The sequence below is a fragment of the Lucilia cuprina genome, chromosome 4, assembly GCF_022045245.1.
Source record: "Lucilia cuprina isolate Lc7/37 chromosome 4, ASM2204524v1, whole genome shotgun sequence".
In the NCBI taxonomy this organism is placed as follows: domain Eukaryota; kingdom Metazoa; phylum Arthropoda; class Insecta; order Diptera; family Calliphoridae; genus Lucilia; species Lucilia cuprina.
This window is the reverse complement of record NC_060952.1, coordinates 12835316-12851058: the sequence shown is the minus strand read 5'-3', so window position 1 is coordinate 12851058 and position 15743 is coordinate 12835316. Positions and strand designations below refer to the sequence as shown.

The 15743-nt window shown below is 26.5% G+C and overlaps 1 protein-coding gene across 6 annotated transcripts in view; it reads right to left on the bottom strand.

Moving 5' to 3' along the window:
- Nucleotides 1-15743, bottom strand: part of LOC111681546 (sex determination protein fruitless) — a 415139-nt gene that overhangs the window by 184488 nt on the left and 214908 nt on the right. The window contains exon 1 of one of the 6 annotated variants that reach the window (XM_046948228.1): nucleotides 2806-3318. The exons of the other annotated variants lie outside the window; for them this stretch is intronic. The gene's annotated coding sequence lies outside the window, so the exon portion shown is untranslated. Of the gene's footprint in view, nucleotides 1-2805; nucleotides 3319-15743 lie in introns of those variants that run through there. 6 annotated transcript variants of the gene reach the window in all.

Here is a 15743-nt window from a genome sequence, read left to right as displayed (position 1 = left end):
CTTACTTGTTTTAGTTTTCTATTAACTTTAATGTGTATTTTAGTTTTTTTTCTCACATTTATATGTATTCTTTGTAATCTTTTGTAAAACTACATATATTCGTTTACATATGCAGATTCATTTATATAGGATTTTTTCATTGAAAAAAAAATCACCAAAAATTATATTGTTGGATAAAAATTAATTATAATATTTTTTGGCGTTTTGTTTGTGAATGTAATACAAACTTGTTTTCTATAAAGGGTATATAGCCTAAAGGGGTTTTTCTTTATAAACCTTTGTATTTTAACATAAAAGGATATTTTTTTGTTAATGTAAGTTCTTTTCCAAATTGTCATACAAAAAAAAAAAAAAAACATGAATCATTTCTTTTGTAAGTTAATTTTATATTGTAGACAAACATGTAAAACAACCATGATTGAAATATTAAATAAACAATAACAATTTGTTTTTATTTGTCATAGGACATGGTGTTAACAAATAAATATTAGCACTTATTTTATGAGTATTGTATTTTTCAATTTCTTTTAACTAAATTGTCATTTTTAATGAAACTTTTATTCTTATTTAAATAAGTTTGGCGTCAATTACAGTTTCTTTTATTAACTTTATGTTCTATGGTTAGGAATGACGTCATTTATTAAGACAAAAGTGTAATCACATCCACAAATTTTATAGGGAATTTATTTTGTTTCGTATGTGTGCAATAAAAAAAATTTAACTAAAATGCGAGCAAGCTGATCTCATCAAAGGCAAAAAGATACCTTTTTTTCAATTTTATATTTTTCCTTTAAATATTTTCAAATCTTATAAAAGGTGTCATAAAATGTCCATTTTAAGTCCAATTATGCAGTATTCAAGTCTGGACTTATATTTTATAGTCGTAAAAACTGTCTACAACTGGTAGTGACCAGCTAATTATGTCAATGTTATTACGATAATCATGGACGTAGTAACATAAAGTCTATGTATTACTAGTAGACAATTTGTATAAAAGAGTATCGTAAATTTCGTAATTTTGAGTTCATAGCGAGAAAAAATAAAAATATTTTTTAGAGTACTTTCACACTTATTTTGGAAAAATGTAAATGCGTATGTATTTTATAACTAAAAAAAGTCATTTGTTCACCATTTTCGCAATAAAATTAAAATGAAGAATTCCTCGAGACCTCAGGTCAGAACTTTTCATCGCTGGTAGGGAAAGAAGAGATCTGGATACTTTAATGTACAGACTTACAGATTTAGTATTACTTTTATATATAAGGACGAAAGTTTTTGATAGTAGTTAAATCATAATAAAATTTTAAAGATAAATACATAAAGCATTCCGTAAAATTTTAAGAATATCCTTCCACAACACTCCTCTTAGTACCCTCAGATGTATATATAAATCGGTTATTAATTGTTTAACATACTTTAGGATATAGGTAAGTCTGACATAAATTATATTTCTTTTATATTAATTTTAAATTTCGGATATTAAATTCGATAATTTACCCTCAATTCTTAATGGGATTATTTCGTAAATTATTTTAATGGGTGGCATGTCATAATGTCCAATGTCATAATGTCCATGGACATTATGACACGCCAAAAAATGACATAACGTCCATGGACATTATGTCACTTTTTTAAAATGTCATAATGTCCATGGACATTGTGACACTTTGAAATCAGAAATGTATTGGAAAATTTGTTTAAAATTTAAGATAGGGACGCTCTTATCCGGAAAAGAATTGCTCCTAAATTTGGTAATTGTTACATTTTGGACTCCTATTAAAAAGTGTCCTGGATAGCCGGCCTTCGGCCGGGCGCAGGGATTTCAAACTCTGGGGTATTTCGACCACCGGCTTCGCTAAATGAAGCCTTTTTTGATTAATGGACTCTTTGAAATCCATGGACTTAATGTCCCATTGCTCATGGACATTGTAACACTTTTGAAATTGTCATAACGTCCATGGACATTATGACTCAATTTAGTGCGTCATAACGTCTATGGACATTATGACATTGGACATTATGACACGTCACCATTTTAATGTACAAAAAATCGCTAGAAAGTAGTTGTAATAATATTAAACGAAAATATAAATATTTTAACATTGGTTAGACCTAAACTCATGTTAGGTCTTTATAAAATTATGCCGATCAATCATTAAGTTTTGCACGATTTCTCCTATTATATATAAAATTGAAAATTAAAGGGTTCCTAATTAGGTTTTGGTTAAATTTCAAACCGAAATGTACAGAATTAAATCAAACTGCCACTAAGACTAAGATTTCATAAAGAAGGTCCCATAGTGGGTCGAATTTAACACTAGGTCCGTTTTTTTATTATTATAAATATCGTAGGTACAGTATCCTTTATAGAGCGAAAATTGATTTGTGCAGCTTAACTAATATACTATATCTATCCTTGGGGGAAGTATTTTTGAGACTGCCACCTGTTTATTAATTTTTGTTGGACATACTCATACATCTATCACAGTCCGAAATTTCTTTAGGTTTTTGTAATGAACTGAATTAGAGGTACTGAACTCATCATAAAGTGAACCAATCAATTTCTAATACTTTGAACAATTTCTTCAAATTTGAGATTTTCGCTAAAATCTATAAAAAATCTGTATTTTAATCAATTATATAAAATTGTTCAATTACTTATAACTCAAAAAGTCCTGTCCGAAGAAAAGAATATCATTCCAATATTTTTTATTTATTTTTTTTATACCCACCATCAAAAGAAAATGGTTAGTATATTGATTTAGAGTTTAAATTTATGGGTTTTACTTAAGTGTTCATTATTACCTTTTAATTTATAAGAATACCATAAGCTGGACCGTTAAAAATGTTTAAAAGAGTTATTCCTTAATAAGTATTTTTATAATCCTTTGTTAATGCAACGTTTTTTAAGCACCAACTTTTTCACAGAGTTTAAAACAATTTTTTTTTATATTTTGTATATATGAAATGATTTAGATATTTTGTTTATATGTTAACACTTTTTGCATAAAAAGTTTTAGTTTTTTTAATATTGCACAAATTTAAAAAATTTAAAAACTGTTTTTAATTTAATTTTTTTAATTTTTTCCATTAACAGATCTGTTAAGTTTTTTTATATCATATATATTTTTTTGTTTATTTTCAAAATCGATATGAATTTATGTTTAGATTGGCTTTTGTTAGTTGTTGTGTTTATTGTTTAGTTTTTAAAGCGCCACTTGAAATGTATCTTAAAAATATTAAAAGTTGTCCGTATGATTCGCGTGCCACAACGTTGCGGATGCAGTTGTTTTAAGCGAGTGTTCGTTGCAAATATTGAAAATAATACTAAAAGTCTAAAAGGCATTAGAAATAAGTACTTGCAACAAGCCTAAACACTATTTGTTGTTTGTGTTGTTGTCTTCCTATTCTTCAGGTTGTTGCAGTTGCATTAGAAGAAAAGAAACAAACCAGACAAACGCAATGCAATGTTCTTCCAATTACACAAGATACACTAAGCAGCAACAACAATAAAACAAAAAGCAACAAAAAAAACAGCAACAAGAAACACAAAAATCACAATTTTCATAGAAGAAGGAAGACGTAGCCAAGGAAAACATGCCGTTTTTTTTCTTTTTGAGATGCACAGTTTAAATGCAGCTGCAGCATGAACAAGAAATCAACTTACAGCAAACAGTAGTGCATTAAACCGCTTTTTGCAGTTAGAAAAGATTGTTTTCTGGACTTTGTTGTTGGTATTGTAGCTGTTTGTGTGTATTGCAGTTTACCAATAATAGTGTATGTTTAAGTTTAATGAATCAGGTTCCTCTAAGTCATGATGTTCTTGATACAGGTTCCACACATTTAGAAGGCAACAATAACAACAACAAAAAAGCAGTTAGAAATGACCAGTATCAAACTGTTTATTCTTCTTATTTTTTGTTGCTTTTAAAGCAAAAATAGTGTTTATTGAAATGAAGAAGAAGTAAGCAAGAAAGTTAAGAAAAAAAGCATGTGCCACATGTTGCATGTATAACGAATATCATGTTAATCTTTAAGATACACCAAAAAAAACAAACACACACACACACAAATGAAGCTTATTTGTCAGAGAACTCAAGGGAGCAAGCAACAGATAAGTTAAATTCTTAATATAATGTTTGACTCTCCCAAAAAGTATCTAAAACTAACGCCAAGAACTAATGGTTTTTGTATCTTCGAGAACATTTTTGCTTTAAATATTTTCTTTCAAAAGTATTTGAAAGAAAAGTTGTTAAGCAACAAAACTTAAGGCGCGATATGTTCTAAAAAATATAATGCGAATTTATAAAATTCGCATATATTCCTACATACACATTCTAACGAGACTCTACAATAACATCAACCACCACCAAATGCGATCAATCTTTCTATTCATCATTTTCAACATCATTTATATATAAACTTTATATGTATCTCTTCTCTCTGTTGATTTGAATTAGTTTTATTAAAAACAAAAACTGACAACAACTACATTTACATACTATTTTGTAAAATATAAAAATCGTAAAAATAAGCACAATATTTGTATATAAACAATAACAACAAGAACCACATAAGAAATTAAATGCCTGCGTTTTTTTTTAACTTTCAGATACTCGCACTTACTAGTACAAAGAGCGAACAAATGAATGAGTATCTGTTAGATCGTTTATTGTTTTGTTTGGCGAAGCATATGGATCGTTTGAAAGAGATTGAAGTTTGAGTGTAATTTTAATTAATACTGATCGCAGATTATGAGTAACAGTAAGATGCATAAGAGCGAATAAGAGAACCAATTTAAAGAATGTGCGAAATTAAGTGTGTTTTTGCACAAATAGTGAAAAATACAAAAACATCAACTAATAAATACAATACTAATGTATCTAGATCTGTTAACGTTTATGTGGCGTTTGACGTTGGCGTCTGCAGCAACTTTTTTACATAAGTTTTTGTGTTTCTCTAATTCAAATGTAAATACTTATACATATATGTATTTTGGAGATTTCATTTCAATTTAGAAGCGTTGCCACTCACAATTTATTTTTCTTACTAAAATTATAAAAAATGCCAAATTTTAAAAGATATCTAGATCCATAGCATATCTTAAACTTAAAAAATATTTTCTGTTAATAAAAATATATTTTTTATTCTGCAAGTTTTATTGAAGATTGATGTAAACTTTCAGCCGATTAGCAACTTTCTTTCATATTGCTATTGTATTTTTACCCGACAGATGAACGGATATATAAAAAAGTGCTTATTTCCTAAAATCCTCATTACTTTCCTATGACAAGGCCCTTACCAATATAACAATGTAGGACCCAAGAAATGTACGACTTGTCCGGTAGCTGTCAAGCATATGAATTCTTATGTATAAGTTTAAAATTATCTCTTCTAACCAAATTAAGACTAAAGTGGCAACTCTAAGAAAGGGTTTGCTAATTGCAATTTATTTGATAGAGTGAGAAGGGGAACAAAACGAGTTTGAGATTGAGAAATCTCACAGTTCAGTTCTAGTTCAGTTCTAGTTCAGTTCTAGTTCAGTTCTAGTTCAGTTCTAGTTCAGTTCTAGTTCAGTTCTAGTTCAGTTCTAGTTCAGTTCTAGTTCAGTTCTAGTTCAGTTCTAGTTCAGTTCTAGTTCAGTTCTAGTTCATTTCTAGTTCAGTTCTAGTTCAGTTCTAGTTCACTTCTAGTTCAGTTCTAGTTTAGTTCTAGTTCAGTTCTAGTTTAGCTCTGGTTCTGTTATACATAAATCTTTTTCAATTCTGTTTTAGTTTTTTCTAGTTCAGTTCTGCTCAAATTTTCGAATTTTTGAACAAATGACAGCCTATTTGGTTTTTGTGTATTGTTGTCTTTTTGTTTATCAACGTTTATACAGGGATTGGTATAAATTTCAGCGGCAAACTTTGAATGATCTAACAAAGAAAATTTTTTAATGGTAAGAAAAACTTCAATCTTCCTATCAAAAGTTGGAAATGTTTTTTTAATTATATGAAACCATTAAATTTTAATGATTAAAATCAATTAAAGTTGTAAATTCCCAAAAATACAAACCTATTACTAAACGAAATTAAATCCCCCCAAACGCTCGAGCTAAATTCGAGCCTGTTTTTTTGCAGCCCTTTACCCCAAGTAGAATCTATTATAAATAATTAAATAGGTAATTGATCGCATTTTAAATTTTGTAGAATGCTAGTGAGTGAGACATTTTCTGCAAGACATACAATGAAAAATAAAAAAGTACATAGTAAGATTGTACATTCCGAAGATACAATTGTATAAACAAACGAAAAACTCTTAGGTACGTAGTAAGTACACTAAGAAAACAATTGTGCGAGAATGAATCTACAAACCGCAAGGTCGTTTGTCGTAATGGAGAAAAAATTTTATTTTCAAAGCTTTTTATTCAAACAAAAAAACTTACAATAAAGAGTATAAAAAATTAAGAGAAATTTTAACAGATCACAAGAGAATATGCTAAGAGTATAATTATGATAACTTAAGAGTACACAGTTTGGTTAAAATAAAACGTTACTATTTAAATTTAGAAAATTGTTTATAAAATAAGTAATTAGTTTTATGTGTGGCTAATTTCGTGTAAAAAAGTTATGATTTCCTCGAAAATTGTTCAAAATAATATTTTTTTATTTTCTTTATCTGCAAAATATTTTGTGCTGTATAATATTATAAACAAATTTTGTGCTAGTTTTTCCAAAACGTTAATTAGCTGTTGTTTTTGTTATTGTACTAAGTTTTTCCTCAGCTGTCAGTACAGTAAAAAAATTAACAATTAAGAAAATATTTTGATTTTAGAATTCATAAAAAAATAAAAAATTTGTTATTTGTAAAATAATAGGTGTTGAGAGACGAAATGAGTTTAATTTTATAAGGCTTTTATTAATGTTTTTTAAATAGTCAATTTACAGTTTATTTCTTCAAATGGTACTTAATGAATGAAGCCAAAACATATACTAAATAAGATTCTTTAATAGGGATCTTATTTGTCCCTCAAATTTTACAATTCTATAGTATGAGAATTTATGAGGGGAGATTTTTGATACTTAAGTGCTTAAGTAATAAAAAACAAAATAAGAATTTGTAAGAGGGGTTATTTTTGTACTTTTTAAATCCTTAAATAGTACGTTTTTAAAAATGTCTATATAATTTATAAGATGTATATTTTAAATAATTTATTGCTTTAATATTAAAGTAAACAAAATTTTGTATTTAATTGCCATTGGGTAGCGAAGCACCTAGCGTACACTAGTAATCAAATGTAACACCATGTAACGATTTTTAAAAAAAAGTATTCAAACATTGAAGAGTTGATATGAAAACAGATTTCACTTACAGCAATTCTGCGTACCTCGTTTTTTGTAATTAGCTCTTATGTCCTTATAAAAGGACTTCAAAGTTTAAAGGACTTACAGTTTCAAACAAATATTTACAATTTTTATATGTATTGTATGATGCTAATATTTGGATAAAATGGAAGCTGGTAATCTGTACATTCTATCTATATTATTTACATGACTCACTGAAAAAAAAACGAAAAAGAAATTAAATTTAAAAAGTCTCATTTTAACTTTTAACTACTTTTTTGTGACAAATTTTCTTTAAGATATCCATCTCTTTTTTTAATCCTGAGGAATTGAAATAAATCATATTATTTTGAAGCAGAGGTTCTAAGCATCATTTGATAATAATATTAATATCAACTTTTTTATACAAATTTGGAATTCCATCTTTTGAAATCGTATGTCCTTTAAACTTTAAAGTGATTATGAAAAACTAAGTATACAGAGTTAATACTAACAGTTTGCTGTACACAAAGATTTTTTTATGTGTGAAAATTACTGTCGCACGATGTAATATAATATAATCATTTTTTTTTATTTAATTAACTTTATGCATCGAAGCAGCCAGGGTATACTAGTAAATTTTATAAAATAGGATGTCTTCGCGCTGTTATAATGTCTCAAATATTACAAAAAAAAAAAAAAAAATTAAAATTCATAACACAATATCTGGAAAACCTGATGTATTATTTTTTTTTGCTCAAAAGACAAAAAAAAAACGTTCATTTTGAAAAAGTAGATGAAAATGTGCCAAATATGAGTTTTTTGAAAAAATAATATGGAAATAATGTTGAAATAGCTTCCTAAAACTAGATGTTGGAAAATTATTTCTAGGACCAATAGGTGTCTAAAATATCTAAATTTGACCCCCTCTAATTTAAAGTCCGACAGTTTTTAACCATTAGAGCTGGAAATTGGTGTCTGATCGATTACCGTGATGCAAATTTTATCGATTTTAAAAGTTGCGTCACTTGCCACAAAATTTCCCCTATGAAATGTATACATTTTTTTTTAATGGCTAAAAATCAATCGTAAGTTATCTTAAACTTGATAAATTATTAAAATAAATTCATTTAAACCAAATTTTAAAATCATAACGTAAATATATAATTATATTTAATATTTATGTATATTGCAAAGACTTAAATAAAATTAGTTCTCAAAAAAACCTACTTTTTAAGTAATACAATAAAACTTGAATTTGTTGGTGTAGTTAGAAATTTTTACTTGCAAATATATTTTATTATTTTTTTAGTTTTTTATTTCCATTTTTTTTTGTAAATAAAGTTTTTTTCTTTTACTTTTTGCAAAATTTAGACAAGCGTTAAAATGAATGTTTGTTTATTTATGTGTTAAGAAAAAAAAAATGAAGAATTAAAAACATCTGTGTTGTATTTAGGAAATTTAAGATATTTCAGTATTTGGTAGAATTAAATAAATATTGAAACTTTTGTTTTCTCTTAAACTAAATACTAAAAACATTGTATCATTGTTTAAAAAAGAAGTGACTTAGCTATTTATGATGTTTTTGCTGTATTTATAGAATATTTTTTTAAATATTTACTTATTTACGATTATGACTTTAAAACAATATACTAGCGAAATGTTAAATTGCAAAAATTTAATAAGTTTTTATAACTGCCATAGATATTATTGATTTTGTCACATCAAAATATTGGTCGAGACTTTACACCCACGTAATGTAAAGTAGTTTTACGATCATTATTTTTGGTTTACTAACATAAATAAACACATATAAACATTTGAAAAAAATCTCAATATCTAAAATTTTACAATGTTTTTAAGATTTCACGAGTCTTTAAGTCGCCTAACGCCAGTATTGTAGCCACCCTTAAATGCTTAATTTACAAATTAAGTATTTAAAAGAGCAGAACACCACATTAAACCAGCTGAATACACCCAAAAATTTTGCACAACCACTGAAATAAAATAAAATACTAAAAAAGAACTCAGAAACTAGTGTATCTAGTATGTATTTTTCTGCATGCCTGCTTTTTATTTAATTGTCTAAAAAAATATCTGTATTCACTACCAAAATTTACGTCATTTACCCTTGAAAAAGTAAAAAAAAAAACATTTGAAAATTTGCAAAAAAAATTGCTATTTTTTTATAAATATTTTTCGCTAAACAACAGAATTAATTTGCCATTTGTTTTTATTTTATTTAAGTTTTTTATTATTATTATTTTTTCAATGTTTGTGTGTATGTGTACTTTTCTATGCATGTAATTTAAAATAGAAAATAAAAAATATATATATTTAAAAAAATAACAACAAAAAACTAGTTTTAAACCTTCAAATAATTTTGCAAAAATTATGCACGTCTCTACTAAGTGTTTTATACATATCTGTTGTTTTTGTTAAATTGGGGGGTTCTTGTTTTTTGTTTAATTTTTGTTGTTGTTGTTGGATATCTGGTTAGATTTCGCTAACATTTTATTGTATGTGTTAAAGTTTTTGTGTTGGTATATATTTTTGGTGGTTCATCGTAATAAATTATTTTTGCCTTAAGTCCAATACAATGCCGGAAGTACATCGTTTATGCGTTTGGTTTGCATTCATTTTCACATTTATTGTTTTTTCGCTTCTTTTGAAATAGTGTGTGTATGTATAAAAATGACTCAGCGCATTGTGGTAACTGTCCCGGAGTTATAATTTCAGTCCCTATTAAGATTTCGGCTTGGACATTAAATTGTCTATGTATGTAGTTATTTTAAAGTGTTCTCGTCCTAGGCGGAAGTCAAATGACCCTTCACATACAAAATAGTCATTTTATTATACCCTACACCCCTATAGTGGGAAGGTTTTAATTTATTTGTATATGAGCTGATGTTTGTACCGCACAAAAATATTGGTCCAACACCCATCTTAAAGTCTAATAAAACATATTCGTCCATCCGCCTGGTTTTCCATGTAAACCTAGTACGAAAGTTTAAAGCCGCAATTTCCATGATATTCTGATGAAAATCATGGAACTGAAGCCTTCATACAATCGAACTTTCCGATATAAGGTTTTTAGTTAATAACTATGACTGTATAATCTCTTCAGAAATCACCTCAATCATGTTTTACATAAGAATAAATACTGCTGATTTATGTTACGTTTGGACCTCATTTGACTTTAGCCCTCATATAAATCGTCCTTTACAAAACAGTTTCAAAGCCGATAATTGACTTGCATAACTATATCCATTAAAAAAAAAAACAATCAGCAGAACTAAGCTTTATTTAAAAATGAAAGCTATATAAAAATTTTATGAGAATCAATGCAAATGTGAGCCTATCTCCCATATAAAGTCTATTTAAAAAAGTAGTTTTACATTCACAAAATGGTTAAATACATGGAAAGTCAAGTAATGTTTATTCAACATCAATGTTTTTTATAAGAAATATAATATAGGGAATTCCATGTCAAGTGACCCAACTCAAAAAATCGATTTTGACGAAATTTGCACAAACGTTAGGTTAGATCCCCTCTAAATCCGTCAGTTTTTAACTCATATTTGTCAAAAAATTTGTGTCTGGCCTACTATCCCCTAGTTCTAACCTTGGTTCAAATTTCATCCAAATCGGAAGATATTGATTTCTTAAGTTGGGTCACTTGACTCGAAATTCTCCATATATACTTTTATATACATATCGTCGGACAGTTTTGCTCCTATAGTTGCCTTTCCTTTTATTAATAAAATAACTAATTTATTCGAAATTAAATCAGGAAAGCTCTCGATATTTCCCAGTTCGGACCCTAAATTGTTATTGGATATTTCGTCTAAGAATATAATGAAACTGATATAACCGTCAAAGAATATAATAAAATTCCAGAACAATATTTCAAAGTGTTAAGGAACATTCACATCCATCAAATATTTGACAAAATAAACTTACTATATTTTTTTAATAATATTTTGATCCTCGATCGACTTTGTAATGCGTAATCATGTCTAAACAAATAACAAGGAAGTTCTAAATAGATAAGTTTAAAGATATTTTATTTTTGTATTAATTAAAAAAGAAAAGGAATTTCCGCCAAATATTTGTTAGATGAGAACATAGCTTTATAAATGGAATGAGATTTAAATGTGCTTTTCATTTTTTCGATGATCGTTACCAACATGAGAGTTAAAGTCACACCACCCCATATTCATAAATGCTTAATAAAGTTATTGATGGTTTATTGTAAGATTTTTGTATGAAAATGTGCGTAATAAACTTAAAATAATCTTAATAATTAATATCCTTATAAATACGGGGGACATACTTTAAACCTTTAACAATGTGACAGAAAATAATTTTTTAATACAGCTCCTAAGTAGGGTGTTTAATAGTCGATGAAATCTTTTTATTAGTCTATTATTATTACAAAACCATGTTAAAATTCGCATGGGTTTTTGGTCATTGCACATTATTATTAGTATTTTTATTACTGTTTTTATATGTACTTTGTACATTCATATATATATATATGTACATACTAGAGTATTCAATTATTCGGGTTTTTGTCTTATTCGGTTTATTCGACAAATAATTATTTGAGGTTTTACGTTAGCCGGTTAATAATCGGATAATTAAAAATTAATCGGTTATTCGAACAAAAGGAAACTATTGTTTTTTACAATAATTTTCTTCATATTACACCCTGTAACAATTTTGAAAAAAAGCTTTCAAATATGGAAAACTTGATAAGCATGTGAAAATAGATTACACATATAGCAATTCTGCGTACTCCGATTTTTAGTTTCTTATAAAAGGATTTCAAAGTTTAAAGGACTACAAACAAATATTTAAAATATTTATATGCATTTTATAATGCTAATATTGGTGTCAAATAGAAGCTGGTAATCTGTACATTCTATCTACATATATTATTTACATGTCTCACTTAGAAAAAAAAACGAAAAAGAAATTAAATTTAAAAAGGTTTCATTTTCGACAAAAAAAACTTTTAACTACATTTTTGTGACAAATTTTCTTTAAGATTTCCAATTCTTTCTTAATGATCTTGATGAATTGAAATAAATTATATTATTTGAAGCAGAGGAACTCACCTTCATTTGAAATTAATACTAACTTTTTAATATAAATTTGGAATTCATTTTTTGAAATCGGTTGTCTTTTAAACTTTAAAGTCCTTTAAAGAGCCTTTTATGAAAAACTGAGTACACAGAGTTAATACTAATGGTCCACAATTTACTGTACGCATAGATTTTTTCATGTTTGAAAATAACTTTTGCATGGTTTGTAAACAAAATTATGATTTTCACTTCTTTCACTTTAATTCTATGTTTAGTTCTTCTCAAATATTATAAACCATTCCTGTTTATGTGAAATGCTTTTCTATATAAAGAAATTACTGTTTTTGAGATTTTCAACGAGTTCTAGAATTCATACGTTTCCTTAAACACTAGTTCAACTATAACTGTTGCTGAAGAACTTATTGGAAATACTTAAGAACACAACAATGTTCCCAAAAAACTGGTTGTAGAAATAAAGGCTATATAATTATTTCCATGATTTCTTTTCAAAAATCATCAAATAAATTTTCTTTATTATAGAAAAATTATTAAGAAATTAAGAAAAGAAGAAAATTTATAATAAAAATATTCAATTATGTAGAAAATATATAGTAATTTTACTGCTAAATAGTGAGTTTTTCTTAATCGGTTAATTGATATAAATTATTCGGTTTATTCGTTATTTGAAATTTGACAATTTTCATTTATTCGAACGATTAATCGTCAAAAACTAATCGATTAACCGATCGACGATTAATCGTTTGAATACTCTAGTACATACATATACAGTGACTTCCACAACTGTTCAGAAAAACACAAAATTATATTATCTTTAGTAATTTTTTTCAGCAGGATAAAAATTTCATTCTTTATATTTTAAATATATTACGATCTGAAAAATTAACTAAGCCATAATAAAGAATGAGCGAAAATTAACACATATTTTTAATCAAATTTTATTAAAAACATGCAAAAGAGACTTGAATCTATCTTTAAAGCAAAAGTTGCTTCCAGTAAATGCTGATAGATCCATGCGGAAAAGAGAAAATGTCAATATATAACATGATTACATATTTTACTCTTTTTCTACGAAAATCAAATTTAATTTCATAATTTATGGCTTAGTTAATTTTTCAGGACGTAATATATTTAGAATATAAAGAATGAAATTTTTATCTTGCTAGAAAAATTTTTTATACTAAAAATATTATAATTTTGTGTGAACACTTGTGGAAGTCATTGTATTGATATATAATTTTTTGCTATTTTGATTTGTACGTGTATACAAGTACTTAACTATGTAGACCGAAAATCTACACCAATGAATTCGTGTATAAAAATGTTTGGATACACATTTTAGACAATAATTTTTTTATTGTTTTTATTGCTTTTTTTAGGTGTTTTTTGGTTTTTTAATTTGTTTATTTTATTGTCCAATATTACCCTAAAATCACAAAATGTTGATATTTCTATTGTTTTTCGAATTTGATTGTTTTATTTTGTTATTGGTATATATTTATTTTATTTAAGGTTTTGTATTTTATTTTTTTTCAGTTAATTTAAGTTTAAAAACAGTATTTATTTAGTGCATGTTATATTTGTAATTTTTTTAGGTGTATTTTTCTTGTTGTTTTTACCTTTGCCCGTATTAAGCTTTATTGCAAATTTACAATTTTTAAGTTCATGTCTATTTGTTGTGGTGTGCCGTTATTAATAGTCTAAAATTTAAGTTAAACATGCAATCTTGTTGAAGATAATTATAATAATTAGGATTATGGCACTTTAATAAAAATTTTATGGCTCTTTTTGTTTTTTTTGTTAGTTAAACGGAAATGTCATATGTGTTATGTTCAATTATGTTTTTTTTAATTATTGTACGATAAGAGTTTTGAGTATAATAATCTATGTATTACAAGATAAACTAAATAAATTGATATCTCTCGAATAAGAAAGGATATTTTTCTTATACTTAAGTTAAATATTCTATTCATAATTAAGACTATAGTATACAATTTTAAACTCATATAAATGTGATTGGCCCCTCAACGACTGACATATAAATAAAATCAAACTACTGATTTGTACTTAATAAGAAAAGAAAGTGTAATTTTACATCCGTATTGAAGAAATTTTGTCAAATTTAAGTTTTGGAATTGGATATTTTGACTCCATTCATCCTTATTTTCATAAAATACCTTCCATGTCAAATTTCTAACCCTATCTACTCTTCTCCTAATAAAATAATTATAACTTAGTAATTCATTTTATTAAGTATTGTTATTAATTTACTTAAATACTCAGTTAATTAAAGAAAATGTTAATCATCAACTAAAAACATTAATCATTAGAATTTTTGCAACTGGCATTAAACCTACATAAAAAAGTATTTAATTGAAAATGATAAGAAACTCTATTAGAACTGAATAATAAAAACCATTTTCGATAAAAAATATTCAAACAAATTTTGCCACAAATGAATCTTTACATAAACTTACACAAACAAATTTAGAATTATTTATGATAGTGTATGTGTTTAAAAAATGCACAATTAATTAAAATTAAATTGATTTTGTACAATTAAACTGAAAGTAATACAAAAAACAATAACAACTCCAGAAACTACACAGAAACCCACATACATATGTATAAATGTATCTATGACATACGATATGCTGTGATTTTGTTGTATGTGTTGTAGTTTTTAGGTTTCACGTCAATATAGGTGTATGATTTTTTTTTATTTTTTATGTAAAGTTAACTGGTCATTTTGCAAATATTGAGTGAAAAAAGTTTTTGACCAAAATGATTGTTTTCCTTGTGTTTTAAGTGTTCGTTTTTCTATTTGTATTTTGTGGCAAATGATGTTGATACAGACGGGATGGTGATGATTATACTTTTCGTGAAAATGGCAATTAAGCTTTTAGCTAATTTAACATAAAACACAGTAATATCCCATGTTACTGTTGTTGTTATTTAATGTAGCAAAAAAAGACAAAGATGCAATAGATGGACATTAACCTTCTTCTTTATATAATGAATAAAAAAAGGTGAGATCCCATATAAATTATACACAAATACTAATAAACACTCCCATTCTAACACATTCTTATAGGAGAACACACACATAAAATTGCGCATACTTTTCCATATTTCATTAAATTAAAAAAGGTTGATATCCAGTTTGTCATTACACCGGGTAACTGAATATTCTATTAAACTTGATTATTCTATTATAATCTAGTCTACTATCTATAGTCTAGTCTATAGTCTAGTCTATAGTCTAGTCTATAGTCTAGTCTATAGTCTAGTCTATAGTCTAGTCTATAGTCTAGTCTATAGTCTAGTCTATAGT